This window comes from Dermacentor albipictus, chromosome 6 (assembly GCF_038994185.2).
Source record: "Dermacentor albipictus isolate Rhodes 1998 colony chromosome 6, USDA_Dalb.pri_finalv2, whole genome shotgun sequence".
In the NCBI taxonomy this organism is placed as follows: domain Eukaryota; kingdom Metazoa; phylum Arthropoda; class Arachnida; order Ixodida; family Ixodidae; genus Dermacentor; species Dermacentor albipictus.
The window spans coordinates 52,061,398-52,078,573 of record NC_091826.1 but is presented as its reverse complement, the minus strand read 5'-3'; the positions used below and the strand labels follow the sequence as shown (position 1 = coordinate 52,078,573).

Genomic DNA, 17,176 nt, shown 5'->3' with positions numbered 1-17,176 from the left:
AGCTTTTTAGAGCGTGCCAGTTTAATTTGTAATCGCCCCAATCGGCTGAAATTAGGCAACGTCCACATTCTCTCCTTCTACTCTTGATTCAGTAATGTGGCTCAGATGTTTATAAAAATAAAAACGTAGGATTCAGACCTTTTCAATACTCTTTCAAACATGGCAATAATTCCAAGCGGTGACATCTAGTAATCAGAAAGCGCACGTCATCCTGTGCACAGAAAAAGTATTTTTGTAGGCGTAAATTTTGCACCTGCTTGTTTTTCTGTCAGAGCAGTCGAGCTGCATAAATCTGAGCACTATATAAAACTTTTTTCTAAACTAACATCTATGGAATGTCATAAACGAAGGCTGCCTAATGCAAAGCAGCGAGAAGAAAAACGCGTAAAAAGAGGTAAATTTTCGCTCATGCGAACACTAAACACCATTTCTCGTAGTTCTCCTACACTCGCCCACACATGAGATGCGTGTGAACAAAAAAAAAACGAATACTGGTAACGTCATTTTATGTCGCAATGTCGCAATAACCGTCATCCTTGACCTGTAGCCTGAGCAAAAAAAAAAAACAAGGATGCGGGCACTGAATCTTTATCTCGTCAGCTATACAGCGTTATAAATTTCAGCGCTCGCTTAAGTTGCGGCGCAAGATGAAGAAATGTCCATGAATGTCATACGGCGCTATATCATGCGTTGTCGGCCGTAAACGTACAGACCCGCTCTTAATAGCACCGTCCTTAAGGCACGTAAATAAAACTTCTTAGTGGTCGTAAGTGTGGTGGAGCAGATATTCAACGTAAGAACTTCGTTTACAGAAACCGTTTACAGCCCTAGAGCGCTTCAATGAGCACTCCCATAGCACTCATAAAATTAACGCTATTCTTAATATTAGTAGTAGTCAGTAGTACTCGTAGTAGTTACTTGGTGGCAGTGGTGGTGGTAGTAGTAGTAGTAGCACCAGTACCACCGCCACAGCAACCACCACCAACCTAGCTTCACGAAACCAGTTTGCTTTCCGACAAGTGAAGCAGTAGTTAACGTAGTATTTCCAGAAAAATAAAGACTAATTTGGCGCAACAACGGTCACAAAGTAACAGAGCACATTTCTGATATGTTGCTTTTGCTTCACATAAGAAAACCGCCCAAGTATCCTTGGAGTTGTCAAAGCTGTCTTCCTGTGGCGCTGTGTCTAGACAAGTCGGGACTGCCGAATGAACTTGGGGCCACTAATTCGCCTATGGAACGTCGAGCACTTCGCCTCATTTACTGTCAACACCATTTAGGCTGCGCTTTAAACGTTGAGCGTTAAATGAAATTCGAGAAAATGCAGTGTTAAATATTGACCACGAGATTCCGTCGCTCATGGAGGCCAGTAAAACGCAGCTGCCTGCGGTTCCTCCTGCGCTGGCGTGCTCCGCGGTATTTGAATAATGCGGGCACTTCAGCGCACGCTGCCTTCCATCTTGGAAAATCAAAGTCCTCATTCACCGCCGTCTGCAACGCGGAATCTGGAGGACCCAATCAATAGCACGCTTGCTGTGAAACGAGGTGACTTGTAATGCAAATGCCTCGAGTGGCTAGTGACGCGGCAATCTTGCGCATATTCGCGGGCTTCTTTTCCGCTCGAAAAAACACTTTTGTGCAGCACATATTGCAACATAAAGTTGTATCGGGAGTTTTTCATGTTGCTCCACAATCTTCTCATTGACACTTTTAATCGAATTATAATATTTGACAATTTTATTAATTATTTAGGACTCATTGTGAAACCAGGCTGAATCCTAGGAAGTATTCTTAGTATCTCCAGGAGACGGCAAGCAACATTACCTCGGTTCTCCCCAGCGATGTGACATTTGCAAATTACTTTTAAACCTTGGTGCATGATACTTGAGACACCATGTGTGTTAAGGATTTTCACAGTACTCGTAACGTGCTCTGAAACTTACTTAGCACGCCTAAGACTTAATAGTTTATTGCTTATGTACTTAGTGCGAGTTTCCCATGGCATGTGTTCGTGAAATGTAGCACCAAGAGTAATCGTAGTTGGAGACAGTTCAATTTTAACTTGGTTTAGCGTTAGTGGGTTAGAAGTTGAACATATTGAGCATACTATAGACTCGGCCCGGAAAAGGGTGCCTTGTGGCTTTGAGCAGTTGATATGTAGCAAGTTTTAACTCTCCAGGTGAGTATATTTCTTAATGCATCATTACCCGACGGTATGAAAGCGTAAGCTGTTGTTCCAGAAAAAAAATAAAGTAATGTAATTCGCATAAACTACGTATTAAACAGAAGTGTAGATATAAAAATGTCATTATTAAAAATAAAAAATATAAATATTCCTAGTATGCTACCTTGTGGAACGCCAGACCTAATTTCCTGAAATGTAAATCGAAATTTCATACCTATATAGACTGATGCCGACTTGTGAAATAACTCGTAGTTAAGTCTAAGACGACACTCTTAATACCATAGCAGTTTAGCTTTACGAGTAATAATGAATGGTTAATTTTATTGAACTCTGTAAAGATCAATGTAAATGCCCAATGTAAGCGTCTTACCCGCTATATTATTGAAAACAGGCTCTTTCTGCTAAAGAAGAGCAGTTTTGGTCACACCCTCTGGCCGGAAACCATGTTGCGAAGACGTTAGGACTGATTATACCTCAAAAACACGTCGGCATCTTAATATGCAGTACATAATTTTTTTCTATACCTTTTCGTAATATCGGTAGCACTGAAATAGATGTGTAATTACCGAAGGTATTTAGTTTTTTGACCCCTCTGTATAGCACAGTCCCTTTGGCTGTTTTCATGCCGTGGAAACGTACCGGTAGTTAAAGCAAAGTAATATAAGGTTAAACAAGCACTAAAAGATGAATTAGAACAGTAAGAGGGCCCATTTTTAATCCATAGATGTCGTCGCTTCCACTTCATTTGACATTTTTTTTACGCATTTATAATTTCGTGCTCATATGTTGGATGTGAGAAGAGGGAGTATTCTTCAATGAGCAGACAAGTAAGCATCGTGACTATGTGAGTTTTCAACTAACGTAATGAAATACTCATTAAATTTATCTGCTAGCACAGTTCTTCTGCGCGATTCATTGTCTACTACGAATTTACTGATATCGCTGTTCGCTTTCTTCAGTGCCATCACAACATTTATTTTACTTCTAATCTGTTTCATATCATTAACACCATTAAATATAGAAAAATAATAATTTCGTTTACCCTGGCTCTCAATTCAAAAGGTGTAGAGATAAGTACATCTGTATACTTTTTCAGTGTTTTGAATGCTTCAGGATCACGCCCTCGAAGAAACATGTTATATAGTCTAATTCGCTTTCTTTTGCCATTTTGATTATTGTATTAGTCATCCCTGGTTTACAGGGGCGCGTGGGTTTCTTAAAAATTACGTACGGTGGATGTACTTCATACACATACACGATAATGTCAATAAAACTGTCATGTGCTTCGTTAGTTCAGGAGCACGACGATACAGCACCTCAATCTATCAAGCTAATTTCCTCTCTGAAGAATAAAAGTGAGAGTGGAGTTGTATGCTGACAATGTATCACCGGTGAAACCGGATTTGACTGTTTCACACGCTTTTTTCAGAAAAAAAAAATAGCCAAGTAATCATTAATTGTGACGTTAGGAAAGCCTGAGCATATGCTATCTATCAGTGTGTCACTTGTGTAGTCGTGATTCGTGTCGGCACAGAAACCACGCTTGTGTAACACTTAGAATCAATGATTGAAGAAAGTGTTACGGAAGAATAAAAGAAGAGAAAGGAAGAAGATTGCCTGCATATATTGTAAAAACAGTGTTTCTATACTCCCATCATTCCCGTAACAGTAGTTTTGCCTGTTGGTTAGTAGTACCTGACATGTCGATGTTTAAATATCCGCCGATTTCTAAAGGATACTCATGATTACTTGTGAAAGAGAAAAATACACCCAGAAAGTGAAATATTTTTTCAAAGTTACCATCAATTAGTTTATACGCCACTGTAATCAGGTATACTTATCGCGTTTTAGAAAAGTCACCTCAAAATGATTCAAACATGTTGACCAATCATCAAGGTACCTATAAGAAATTCCTGTCTTGTCATATACACAAACACCATCGCCTCTGTTTGTTCTGCTGAGATGCACGATATTATTTACCTCAATATGTAACAATCCCTGCTATGATGAAACCAATATTATGTGAACATTATTACTGAGAAAGACTATTCAAACTCAGCCGGAAAATTTAGAAAGTTTACTTCATTACAACGGACTGACTGCATATTCAGATGAAGGAACGTCAAAGGTTGCCTACACTGGTGCAAATAACATAATTCAATTAAGACGAGCAGAAAAATTTGAAACTTCAACAAAAGAGAATTGAAAGAGACTAGGTTATCATACAAATTACGCGTATTGAAGGTAGGAATACACTCCTACACTTTTAAGCAGACCGTTCAGCAAAAGTCAGGGTGTGGTAAGAACCCGAATACTGAGCACCGTAAGTTAAACTGCACGACTTATTCTTTTTTTATCTAGAATATACCAAAAAGTGCCAAGCTGTCAGTTTCGCACGCCAGTCCAGGGGCTGGGCGAAAAATATTCACAGATGTGTATATGACATGCACTCCATTACACTTATAATTGCATACGACACTTCATTTTACACCTTCCCAATTAGAACCGTAATTTGCGACTCGTACAGTTATTCGCAATTAGACCATTCATTGCCATCAACAAAATGTTGCTGACGGATGGTAAACTCGAACGTGAACAATAGATATATGGTATTCTTCGTGTAAACTGATTCATCTTTCTATAAAACTTCGTGCGCGGAAGTTGAGGCACGCTGCATGGGACGTGCGTGCATGCATGTATGTAAATGTGCATATACGCATAATTATATATGATGTGCATAGGGCATGTAGTGTTTGTCTATAGGGTGTAAACAATACAGTTGAATGCACCACATTTGGTTGTGTAGCATTAACTACCCACTCCGCATGAATTCCAGCCTGTGCGTTGAATCTGCTTGATGTTTTTTGTTTGCTTGTTTGTTTGTTTTTACAAGAAAGTAAACTAGGCAGTTCAACGCCTTGCATTATTCTCTCTGTATTCGAAGTGTCGAGTAGCCAAACGGGGCGAGCAGAAAAAAAAATGGAAATGTGGATTCTGCAAGACTACGCGCATTCCAAAAAGAAAAAGAAAAAAAAATAACAAGGGCAAAGGGTGCTCTCATTGTGTGTCGTCTCGCTACCTACAGCGTCAGGAATTCAATGGCCAGACACTCACCGAGGCCTCCTAGGCAAAGTTATTTGCGTTCGTCACAGGCTCTGCGCGTTGTTCATGAACTACCTGCTATGCAGATCGTGCGCGGGGCGGGTAGATAACGAGAAGCCATGCAGGAGCACGAGTTGGACCTTTTCACCTAACGCGAGAGTTGAGGTGAGCGCAGCTGGCACTGATATTAGCACGCGTCGACGCGGACTAACCCGCCCTCTCTGGCGACGTGGAGGGGCGTCCCACAAGTTCTGCTTAACAACGCGATGAGGGGCCCTATAACTTCCTTCAAATAATAGGTGCACGGAAAGACGCTCGAGTGCAGTTTTTTCGGGCGGCCATGGCTGCTAATTATCGGATCTTTACACGCTCGAGAGCTCCGGTCACCAATTACCCCTGCGCGTTAACTAAAACCTCGCTCTATACGCCGCCACACTGGGGCCGTGTGCCGAATTCCTCTTGTAGCGGAAGCTAATTACAGGTCCCGTTCTACTCGGCGTGGAGACCGTTCTGCTTGTTTAAGGTATAGAAATTACCTGCCACAGCCGTTCAATGATACTCAGTGCGTGTAGTATTTCGCGAGTGGTGGGTGCCTCATTAGCGTAAACAGAGGACGTGCGGGGACGAGTAACCTGTGATGAGCAGTCATCGGGTAAACTCTCATTACTTTCACTGTCTCAAGTATGGCTGGCGTGTTTCAGTTCGCTTGATGCCAAATAAAGTAAAACTTAGAAACATCGGTGGAGCGCGAAGTGTTTATTTACCTGCCTGAAGCTTCGACATCAGGTGAACGACGTAATTGTAAGTGAGCGCCACCTAAATGGCAGCAGGGTTTTGCGTTCAAGTGATTGGCGAACTTTGAAAGCTTCCTGGCATGAAAAGCTTGATTTGGGGAGCAATTTTTTTTGTACATTTCTGGAGACACCTCATGCCCTAAGGCTGAAATGGAAACTTGCGAGTCATTCCGGAACGCTCTGACAAGCGAATATGCCGTTTCATTTGCAATATATCTCGCAGTGATAGGGTAGCGGAATTGTGGAGCTTATCTCTAAGATGTGCAGGGAGCTAAAGAAAGGGCCAGCCGCCTGCTAAACTGTCTTACCTCGTCCTCTTTTCCTGTCAAAAGGGAAACGTTTCAACTTGCTGCTAGTCATTCATTGCTGGCCGAAGACATTCAGCCCGAATGTTCGGCCTCTAAACTCAAAGCGAGCACGAAGACTTATTTGTATAATTAAAGTTCACAACATTCACGCATAGCAGGTAAAGAAATTAGTTTAAAACTTCTCTTATCTGTTTTATTGAGATTGAGTGCGTGCTTGTTGTGAATTGTTGTTAAGTGGACGTATTGGCGATTCCGGCGCGAATCCTCGTGGCCAAGACTGCTATAAAGCCTGGTGAATAAAACCTATCACTCGGTCTCAAAACATCATTTTTAGTAATGCGAAAAAGGTCGCACTGTGAAAAATAGATACCAAAGCAGTCGAAGCGTTTTCAAAAACAGGCCAATAGAAGAAAACTAGTCAGGAATGACTCTTACTGTGGGGGAAAAGTATAGCAGCTAGCGAGGCTAAACTTGAGTTCGACAGAGAGCGAGAGAGAGAGAAAAATAGTCAGCGCAACCTGAATAAATGACGGATAGCTATTGACCCTGTGAGCCCGATGAATACTTTGCAAAATAGCACAGTGCAACAGCTGTAACTGACAAGAAGCATAACAGGCCTTAAAGAAAGGCACAACGAGGAAGTTTTGTATTCAGAACTGCACGTCTCACTTCTCGGCGTGGCTACATGGCCGAAAGTAGTTTTCTAGCACGCGAGAAAATTTCAAGCTTAATTTCGCGCACACTTTGAGCCGACGCTCTTGACAGTTGACAAAACAATATGACAAATAACGAGGAAAAGACGCGCAGAAAAGATATCTAAACGTCTGAAAACTTCAGTTTTTAAGCCAGTCTCCATTGTTCTTGATGTGTATCTCTCGTTTGTCGCTTTCACTTTTCGCATTTGGGCACAAAATGTATCAAAGCTTATACAGAGAGGAAGTTTACGAGGTGCTAGGTTTTCGGCGAGCTTGACAGGCTCGGAGTACTGACGCTGATAGATTGAGGCTATCAGGGTCCCCTTTAACGCAGCTCTTTACGCCTGTTAAGCAACGCCTCTCAGCCTAAAGTGCGCGAATACCAGTGTGCCGCTATTTACGCCAATAAAACCGATACCTTCATTTTTTCGTTCCTGCTGCCGTTAAATTTTGGCGTGCAACTTTCTGGCGCATTCTTTTTTGCTCCTCACAACGCGCGCAGGCATCGCTCTACGGTTACCCGTAGGTGTACGAGCAGCACTTGAAACTGTATTGGAATACTTGACGAGTATCTTGTGAATATACGTGGGTTGTCAAAGCCTTTACTTTCCTGTATTTTCCTTTCTTTTTGAATTGAGAGATCTTGCGAGCAAAAATATCGCGATCTCATCGTGAGGCTCGGTGTTGTAGGCAACTCCGCTTTGATCTTGTCCACCGGGGCGTTTCTTCACAATGCCCCTAATTCTAAGTAAGATTTATTTTTCTTTGTTTTTCTTCTTTTGTTTTATTTATCCCCCATTGAAGTGCAGCTGCCATGGCCCGGATTGAACCCACCGCATTGAGACATGGTGGTACTGTGGCAGACCCTCTTATACATCTCGTTACTTCGCGCCTATTTATAAAGTTCCGGTGAAATTTTGGCAGGTCAGCGCTTGTTCGAGGCGACAGGAAGAGCAAGGCTCCCATTTCGCTGACCAGGAGCCCGGAGTTCTTTCTTTTTTTCGTCTAGAAATTTTATACAGCTGTAAAAAAAGAAGTAAGGAATAAATTGTGACAGTGGTGTGAAAACATGTGGCAGAACTTTGCGGCAGACAGAATATCTCTTTCGTTTACAAGAAAGGCGGCATGCTGACACACACGTGCCCATTATATTTTTTCTTAGTATAAGAAAGTCTTCGGATACTTCCAGGGCACTCTACCACAAAATAAAGAAAAAGAAAAGACGAAACGATCAATTGGTGGTTGGGGATTTATTGCAGAACTATCGCGACAGATACAGTGTCTTTTTCCTATCCAGTAAAAGGGATTGCATGATTATGCTCATGTCTCTTCTTTTTTAGACTACAAGAGAGGCTTCAGATATTTTGCGGGCACCCTAGATTGGGTGTTTTCTCCCCATTTGAAACCTGCAAAATCTGGCCCAAATTTTTATTTTAAACATTGGACGACAAGCATTATTCACCAATTTCCTATATTATTCGCCTCCAATTTCAAGCACAATTACATCGAGCTTGTCTCCTTTAGCATCGACACCTGGTTGATTCTCTTTCTTTTTTTCCTTCTTTGCCAGGAGGCTAGGTAGGTCGATCGCGGAGGTAATGCACCCCATGGTTTAATGTGGTTATTCGTGGACTATGCTGGCACTAATTACACCCGCACTGTTAACTTCACCCACTATGCGACTAATTTTCGATTCTTCTCTGGTTGAGACCAATATTTTGATACATCTTGCCACTCGCTACGGTATTTGTGAGGCATGAAATGTACCTTTTTTAAAGCTAATTGTCTTTAATTAAATTAGCTTCGAAGCAACATTTATGCAACCGAAAGCTTTCTAAAAGGACATGTGGACTTGAGGAGTTCCCGGGGCCATTTAAAGGCCTGAACATCAGTTTTAAACTTCCGTCATTAAAGAAGTCTGCACGGTACGTAGGGAGGCCTGTAGTGAAATAATTTTATTAAAACGGATATTGCTCTGCTTAGCGCAGCGGCACTTTTCTAGAAAGTAGGAATCATAATGGAAGCTATGGTCAGCTTCAAACTTACGAAAGTATGTGCGTTCCACATATGATGCATTAAATTGATTTTGTATGCGTAAAACCAAGCACGATGATCTTGGATCATTGTTTACCTCAACTCATCATCGAGTAGAAGTTAAAAGCAAGACATATAGTGGGCTGTTTGGTCGAAATATTTATGAAGTCATATGAAAAAGGAACAATCTCTCTATGTTTTCCGCCATATTTCTGTCGAAACAGACAAATAATTATCCAAACAAGTTGCGCGGAAATAATAATATTCAAAGCAAAGTGAATAAATAAAATATCGGCCTCCAGAGCGAAGCTGCAAGAAACCACAAACAGGTTTCTTCTGTGAGAAATTTCTTGCGATGTGCACGCATTGCTTTACGTTCCCGTGACATTAATTTCAAGCGAATCTTTCTGGGCGAACCCTCTCATCGTTGTCGTCGTCGTCGTCGTCGTCATTGTTGTTGTAGTTGTTGTTGTTGTTGTTTACTGATTAGCCAATCTTGCTTATTAGGCGTGCAAATCATAGTCGCTATGCGGCAAAATGCATTGCAGAAGATGAAACATTTCATGCCACCTTATTAGTCGCGTCGCGAAAGCTTCACCTAACATTTTGCGTAACGTGTGCTGTATCCCGTAACGTGCGTTGTAGACTTTTGGCGAAGTTATTGTGCTAAATACCTTTTATGTATATTCTGCATCGTTTTATTTTTGCTTTATTATTGTGGCTTATTATTACAGCGAAAGGAGCAACAAATCAGATAGACTATAAAATTCCACGGCACTCTTCACTAATGCATTGTAATGATGCAAATTAAGTGTTTTATTCTAAATTACAGGTTCTACACAATTTTTCATCTGCAACAGAAACCTTTCGAGGTATTATATAAAGAATTGGAAAGAGCATTTTATGAAACTTAAAAAACTCTGTTTTCGTCTGTATATTTTCGTGTACACTTGCAGGAAGAGCACAGAAGAGCTCGAATATGTGGAAATGACACCGCTATGCTTGATGTAATGTCCTATATTAATGCTATCTAGAACACTCCAGTGAAGTTTTTTTTTCTCGCAGAAAGGGCATATATAGGCAAGGCTGAAACTGGAGACCAACATTTCCGCGCCTTCATTTCTTTGACACAGAGCCCTCGATGACCACGACAACCTGTAGGTGTAATCATATCTTTGCTACAGGCTCCGTAATCTGACGCCGTGGCAGCCATGGCGTACCTAGCAAGCTATGCTTAAAAACTGTGAACTTTATCTGTTTGTGTCCTAGAGCAATAGTGCATTTTGAGAACCAGTCACAGGAACGGTACTTAACCGGGGGACAAGTGTGCATTACAGGCATGTTCAGTCTTCCTAGCCGTGGCGTACGTCGCTCACCCTGCTGAAAATGCATGTGGCGCCCATACTACCACGCTGCCTCACGAACTAATAGGAATACCTGTAACGACACCACACTCTTGTTAAGCGTCGTCGTGAGCTTTATAAGTAATGGCCTCCCGAAAAAAAGGTTCTCCTGACCTGTTCTTTTTTTCTTTGGGTTTTAAACAGGTAACGACAGCGTCGAAGGGAGCACATCGCGGTGATCCTTTGTGGTGAGCCCCACCAATGCGCCTGTAATCTACATCTTGCGGCTAGAAAGTTCATAGTAAGGAGTTGGGAACTTTAGATGGCAGATCATCTGCTTATACAAAAAAAAAACGGTGCGAGGTTTGTCGGGAAGGTTCGCAGGTCAAAGAGCGAGATAGAAAGAGAAATGACAGACCGGGAGGTGGAGGGAAAGAGATAAGAAGAAGGTAGGGAGGTTAACCAAACCTGAACAAGTGGCAGATAGCAGTCAGCCGCTTTTTCACGTAATTGACATGCGGAGTCCAAGACAGGTCTCTGTCAATTACGACTCCCAAGAATCTGTGACTTCTGCTGTATGGTATAAGTTGTCCGTTAATAGATACGCCGTAACCAGACATTGGCTTCCTCGTGAATGCCACCACTGCGCACTTTCCGCATGAAATTTCAAGTCCCTGTTCACGAAGGTAGCAAGATGTCATTGTGGCAGCCTTCTGAAGCCGAGCGCGAAGCTGAGGTTGTGTCACGCTTGATGTCCAAATGCAGATGTCGTCCGCATAGATGGAAAGTTGTACGGTGCTTGGCAAGTTGTCAACTAATCCACAGAGGGTGAGATTGAAAAGAGTCGGGCTAAGCACTCCGCCTTGAGGGACTCCTCGGCTACCATAATGCTCGGATGTCGGGCCATTTAGACCGGAAGGTTAACCACAATAGTGCCCGGTTGGCTACCACGCACTGGGGGATAGGGAAAAGGGGAGGCAAGTATTAGGGGGAAAGCACCAGCGCATAAAAAATTCTCAGCGCTGTATCCCAGAGGGCCGACCACAGCTTCCCCGCTTCTGAGAACACGCCACAAGAATTTTCACATTTCTTGTATGTTTCATAAATGAAGTTATCCAGCAGGCGCATTTTATCTAGCGGTAGCACTTTAACCAAGCCGCACAAAGGGACCCTTTCTGTTGCCCTGAAGAGAATACCGGACATCCAAGCTGCTTTGAAAAATAAAAGTACGCCGAAAAGAATTCAGTGCATTGCGTTTCATCTGCCTACGAGTTAGTCCCCGTGGCCGACCCCTGGCCCGTGGCCGATTGTGTAAGAGACGTGGGCGAACGACTGAGTCCCGTAATCACGTCATTTTGTCATGACTTCACTGGTTTTTCGAGTGCATACTACAGTTAGCCATCAACTAATAATGCCACAAAGCGACCACAAGAGCACCTCTACGTACGAATGGAATGCCCACAGCTTTAATGAAATTTGCCCTAAAAGCTTCATGCTCACTTCCGCTGGCCTGAACATCGGTGATACATTCCAAGCCTGAAGCAGTCAATTTCCCACATCAGCTTTAATGTCGTCGTAGCGCTGAAAAGCGAGGAACTATAAACAGAATCTCGCTGTGGAATGATACCCAGATATGAACAGCTCTACATTTGGCAGAGTAATCAATGTGAAAAACCTGGTATGCCTCGAAATTCAATATTGTCAGCTAGGACTGGTTTCACTTTCTACGCCAGCATTATTAAGGTACATTAGTGAGAGGATGCATGCTAACCAAATAACAAGCTTTACAGACATGTCTGGGTTCGCTTACGCGTAGGTGGCTAAATATTGTAGCTTTTGAACAGTGCCCAGTGGGGTACTATCGCTGCGCCGCCCCCCACTTTTTCCAGACACACGTTCGTAGTGGCGTGGTCCTTGAATGTAGACGTGCTCAGAAAAAAGGGCTGTCGTGAATTCTAGCTGTCCTGACGCCCTCTATACAAGTGGGAGCACCATGCGCTTTTGGCAACTTTCTGCTGACCCGCCCTCTCTCCCTTTATCAATGACATCAAATGTCTTTTCATAAGTCTGTCTCTACAAAATTGTGGGCATAGGAAGCCAGACACTTGCCTACTTTGTATTTATCTTACTAGTGCGACAGTGTGGTTCGGTTGTAATTCTTTATCACGAGATAAACGTGCATGGTAGTAGGCATTTAGGGAACTTTATTATTTCTTTTTGGGCGATGTCACTTTGATGTGAAAAATTTGACTATATCTTCCCGACACCCCATGCACATTCAATTCGCATTGTTTAAGATCCGTTTCAAAATTAACTTCGAAACGTTTACCTATTCGACACAATATCAAGCCTAATGTCTTGTGAAAAGCATGGTGAGGCTAGAAAAGCCAGAAAAAGCTAGACTAATTTCATACAGGCCACTGGGTCTTTGAAGATTACCAAAATATACCCGTGGGCTGCTTTTTCGAACACCTTCTATAGAAGGCATGAAAATCTCAGATGCAGAATGGGAACCAGAATTATCATTCATCTCGGCCAAAGAAAAGTTGCTTTTTTTCCAAAGCAAACATGAGAAGATGATTATTTTGTCCACAGATACAAAGATGCTGCTTTCAGCATCGAACTTCGTCATATTTAACAAAAATATGGCCTTTCACGTTAACAACTTACGCGTGGGTAAAAAGAAATTACTGGAAAAGCCAGTAAGTCCCCGAGCTGTTCTCGGGCGTCTGGAAGTTATGCCAAGTATGTTTTAGGCAGTTGACGGTTTAGGCAGTGATGGTTTTGAACATGATAAAAGGCGCTTAGGTAAGTCCTTTGTTAAGGATTTACCTCACTTCACTTCACACCTGCTCGCGTGCCCTGTCTTCACAAGCTTCTCCTCTTTGCCAAGAAACCCCTGAACATTTGTAGCGAAACCATCGATAATATGTCATGTAGGCTCGCCAGTCGCACAGTAATACCTTTGGTATTTGCATGTAGGGCTGATGTTAACCCCACCAGCTTACGTCACGATGCTATGCAATATAAATAAGGGCTTTACGTACGAGATAAAAGTTCCGCAAGGAGAAATAAACAAGCTCCGTAATATTGTCGCGTCTTTTGATTAGCAGTGCACGTCTTTCTTTGAGCGTCCTTTGAACCCTCCAGAAACTCTGCTAGTTTCAGTGAATCAAATTTTTTTAGCATTTGAACGTGTTCCGCAACGCTCTCCTGCCTATTGTCTTGTGTATGCCGGCCCTCCTCATCACGGACTTCTCATCCTAAGCACCATACCGGGCCTACAAAGAGTGCAAGAGTTCCCCGTTTCTCCAATAACCTCAGCGTGTTTCTCCTATATCTTGAAGCTTGATAATACCGTAGTTGCAAACTAAGCTAGTTGGCACAAGTTCATCTTTTAAAAGGCGCTTATAATGAATGTTTCTTTCTACCAAAAGAACAGATCATGTGTACTTCAGCCGCCTCTCCGTAGTACTCCATTATCCGTCCCCGTTTCCCTTTCCCCAGTGTAGGGTAGCCAACCGGGCTCAGTCCTGGTTAACCTCCCTACCTTTCATTTATCATTTGCTCTCTCTCTCTCTTTTATTAAATTTAAACTGTCGGCCACGAGAAGCTAGTTTTGGTTATTTTCTCCTTACCTTAAGGTATAGAGTGCGTGTAGAGTGCGTGTGGTGGGATCTCCATTGTGGGGCATGCGCACTGTGTTTGTATGTTTAGTTCGTACCTTCCATTTCTTTTTTTTTGTGAACTCTCAGTTGTCGGTAATATGTCCCGTTGGCATTTCATCGTCTTGCCCCTCATTCTGAGAACCTTGTTCATGGTAGATTCAGAACTTGTAAAGCGAACCCACCAAAAAAAAAGATATTGTTGGCGACTTTCGGAGGAGGTCATGCAGATAGAACAACACGACTGCCGTGTACTCACCACAGTCGGCAAGTTGAAGCGTTGTGTGCGCCTTTTAGAAGTGACAAAACTGTAGGCTCTCCTTGAAGTTCAAAAGCTCCAAACAGAACGCCTCGCGAATTTTTATTTTTTCTTTTAAACAAAACAAAGGGACTGGGAACCAGGTGGTAGTTTCTTCCAAGCATGCCCATATTGCTTCTCTTGCGAACATCCCGTCGCCTTTGAAAGTGCAGGCTCTATCTAAATCAGATGTGCTCTATGTGACTGCAAAAGCACCTCAGGATTTTATCTTGCTTCCCGTAGCCTCTACTTTGCTTTTTGTTTTCTAATTTCTTTACGAAACGTGCTCAAAGCGGAGGTCTACGCATCGGCGTCTCGCCTTCGACTACAGAAAGTACAATACGCAGATCTCCTATATTATACGGAGCACAAGCTAGTGATTTCAGCCATCCGAATTCTCACTGAAAGTGGTGTAGTTCGAACAAGTGCCGCATTCCTTGCTCTGTAGCACATGGAGCAGCCGGAAAAAAGAAAGAGGAGACCAGTGGCAATATGGATATTCAATGATCCATGCTCGCACACGACTTGACGCTGAAGGCGTCCTTTCAATCTTGCATGTCAAATTCTTTTGTTTCCTTTTTTTTGCAAGTTACTCCAAAAAGCGCAGCTGCTTCAAGTCCCTTGCCTGATGACGATTTTGCGGGCATTTGAGTGCTGGATGTTTTTTTTTCTTTTTCGTAAAGTGCAGGAAATTAAATTTTTGTCTAAGTAATACGCCAACCGCTTTTGTTATCTAATGCTATTATTGGTGACACGTTGCTGAACAATTTACAATTTATATCTCTGGAAATTCAAGAAGTCTAATCCTTCTTCTAATCACCGGCGCTGCATCTACGTGCGACGGCTTCTCGTTTGCGCGGGCGGGGCAAGGAGAGCCGCAAAATAAGTCAACTTCAACAGTGAGGGGTGTGTTTCGTTTAATTTAGCTGTTGTAAAGAATGTGTTTTTGACTCCTCTTGCGCAGCTTGCTCTCGCTTCTGGGCGCTTCGCCTCCACAGCTTCGCCACCGCAGCTTCGCCTCCACAGCTTCGCCTCCACAGCTTCGCCTCCACAGCTTCGCCTCCACAGCTTCGCTCGCCTCCACAGCTTCGCCATCGTCGCCACACTAAGTTGTCCGGGAAATGTGCGAGTTCTCTCGAACCCGACCACTCCCGCTCGGAGCGATAGAACGTACTCCCGAACTGTGCCTGTGTGAAAGCTCATCGAGAGGCTAAATTTACTTTCACTTGAGTCGTGCGTGGTGCGACAACGCTGACACTTGTGTACGCGCCTTCTGCATGATCGCGAGATGGCCAATTTCCTCTGCACGACAATGTCAGAGTAAGCTGCATGGTTGCAAAGATGCAAGCGATAATAGTTGGTCATATTTCGTTGAATGCGGTCTTGGCAAGTGAGCCCCCACGCTGACCTAACTGAAAGATGTTTCACGTAGAAAATTTGCGCTAGCCCGGGTCTATCTGTGCTCGTGTTTATTTGTTCCACGCAGTATCCTTTCCTAAGCGTCATAAGAATAGTGCGGTATAGTCTATTCGTCGGCCACAGAACGACAATATACCTGGCAGTTTCGACCGAAGAACGAAGCAGTGACAGTGATGGCAAGGTTGAGCGTTGTACCTGAACTTCTCTGGCGGTGTTCAAACATAGCGAGGGCACGACATGTCGGCGAGACGCCGCACTGACCAACTGCTTCGGGGCAGAAGAAACAGTGTCCGGGCAGCTACCAGGCTTCTCAAAATGCTGTCGTTTTTTTTCGTTTTCTTCTATGACGCTGGAGTTGGAGGCTGCCGTCGCACCTCGCCGTTGCATGAGCCGAGATTGACGGCTATAGTCGTCGATGGCTAGCCAGCGCTTCGTGACATGTGCGATGAAGTCAGATTGACGTTTACTTTACGCTCCGCTCGGACCGGTGCATTAGCAGAGCAGCTAACGCAGGAAGGCTAGTGGGAATTGGCACAACGCTCGCGGCAGTACTGGGACGCCTAACGCTGGTCGCGTTTGTAGTCTGAATGTCGCGGACCACAGTAGCAGTTCTTGCAACTGCCCCTCCTTCTGCGAATTCGGTGGCGATGGCCCGCCGTAGCTGCAGCGATGGTACGGTGGCACCGCCGGCGGTTACCATCTTCCGTACTAGTGCACCGAAGGTTGATGCTTTGGTACAGGCAACGACCGAGTCGCCAAGGTCTTCCAGGAGCCCGAAAGTCCTAAATGTGGTTGGCTTCCCGCACGTACAGCTGGCGAAGAGGCGTAGACCAGGTTGTGCAGCTTCCTGGCTACGCCTCTGGCTCAAGATAGTAACCTACCCGCCATGGTTGCTTAGTGGCTAAGGTGTTGGGCTGCTAAGCACGAGGTTGCGGGATCGAATCCCGGCCACGGCGACCGCATTTCGATGGGGGCGAAATGCGAAAACACCCGTGTACTTAGATTTATGTGCACGTTAAAGAAGCCCAGGTGGTCCAAATTTCTGGAGTCCCCCACTACGGCGTGCCTCATAATCAGAAAGTGGTTTTGGCTTGTAAAACCCCATAATTTTTTAAAGATAGTAACCATATTCTTCAAAGTGCAAGTATTTTTTCCTAAATAACAAACCACATCGCAGGCTTAGAGAAACAGCCATAAAGGGCACCTTACCATAGGAGCTATAACATTAGAAGTGACGCTAACTACGGTGTAAGGAGCAAGGCCCATTAACGGAATGATTAGTGTGGAAGTGGCAGTCACTTCATTTTTTTTTTGTACTTGCAGTAAGCACGTC

The 17,176-nt window shown here is 43.6% G+C and overlaps 1 protein-coding gene across 5 annotated transcripts in view; it reads left to right on the top strand.

Moving 5' to 3' along the window:
* Positions 1-17,176, top strand: part of sha (shavenoid) — a 245,849-nt gene that overhangs the window by 55,767 nt on the left and 172,906 nt on the right. Inside the window, exon 2 of one of the 5 annotated variants that reach the window (XM_070520797.1) lies at positions 10,666-10,709. The exons of the other annotated variants lie outside the window; for them this stretch is intronic. The gene's annotated coding sequence lies outside the window, so the exon portion shown is untranslated. The remainder of the gene's footprint in view (positions 1-10,665; positions 10,710-17,176) is intronic. 5 annotated transcript variants of the gene reach the window in all.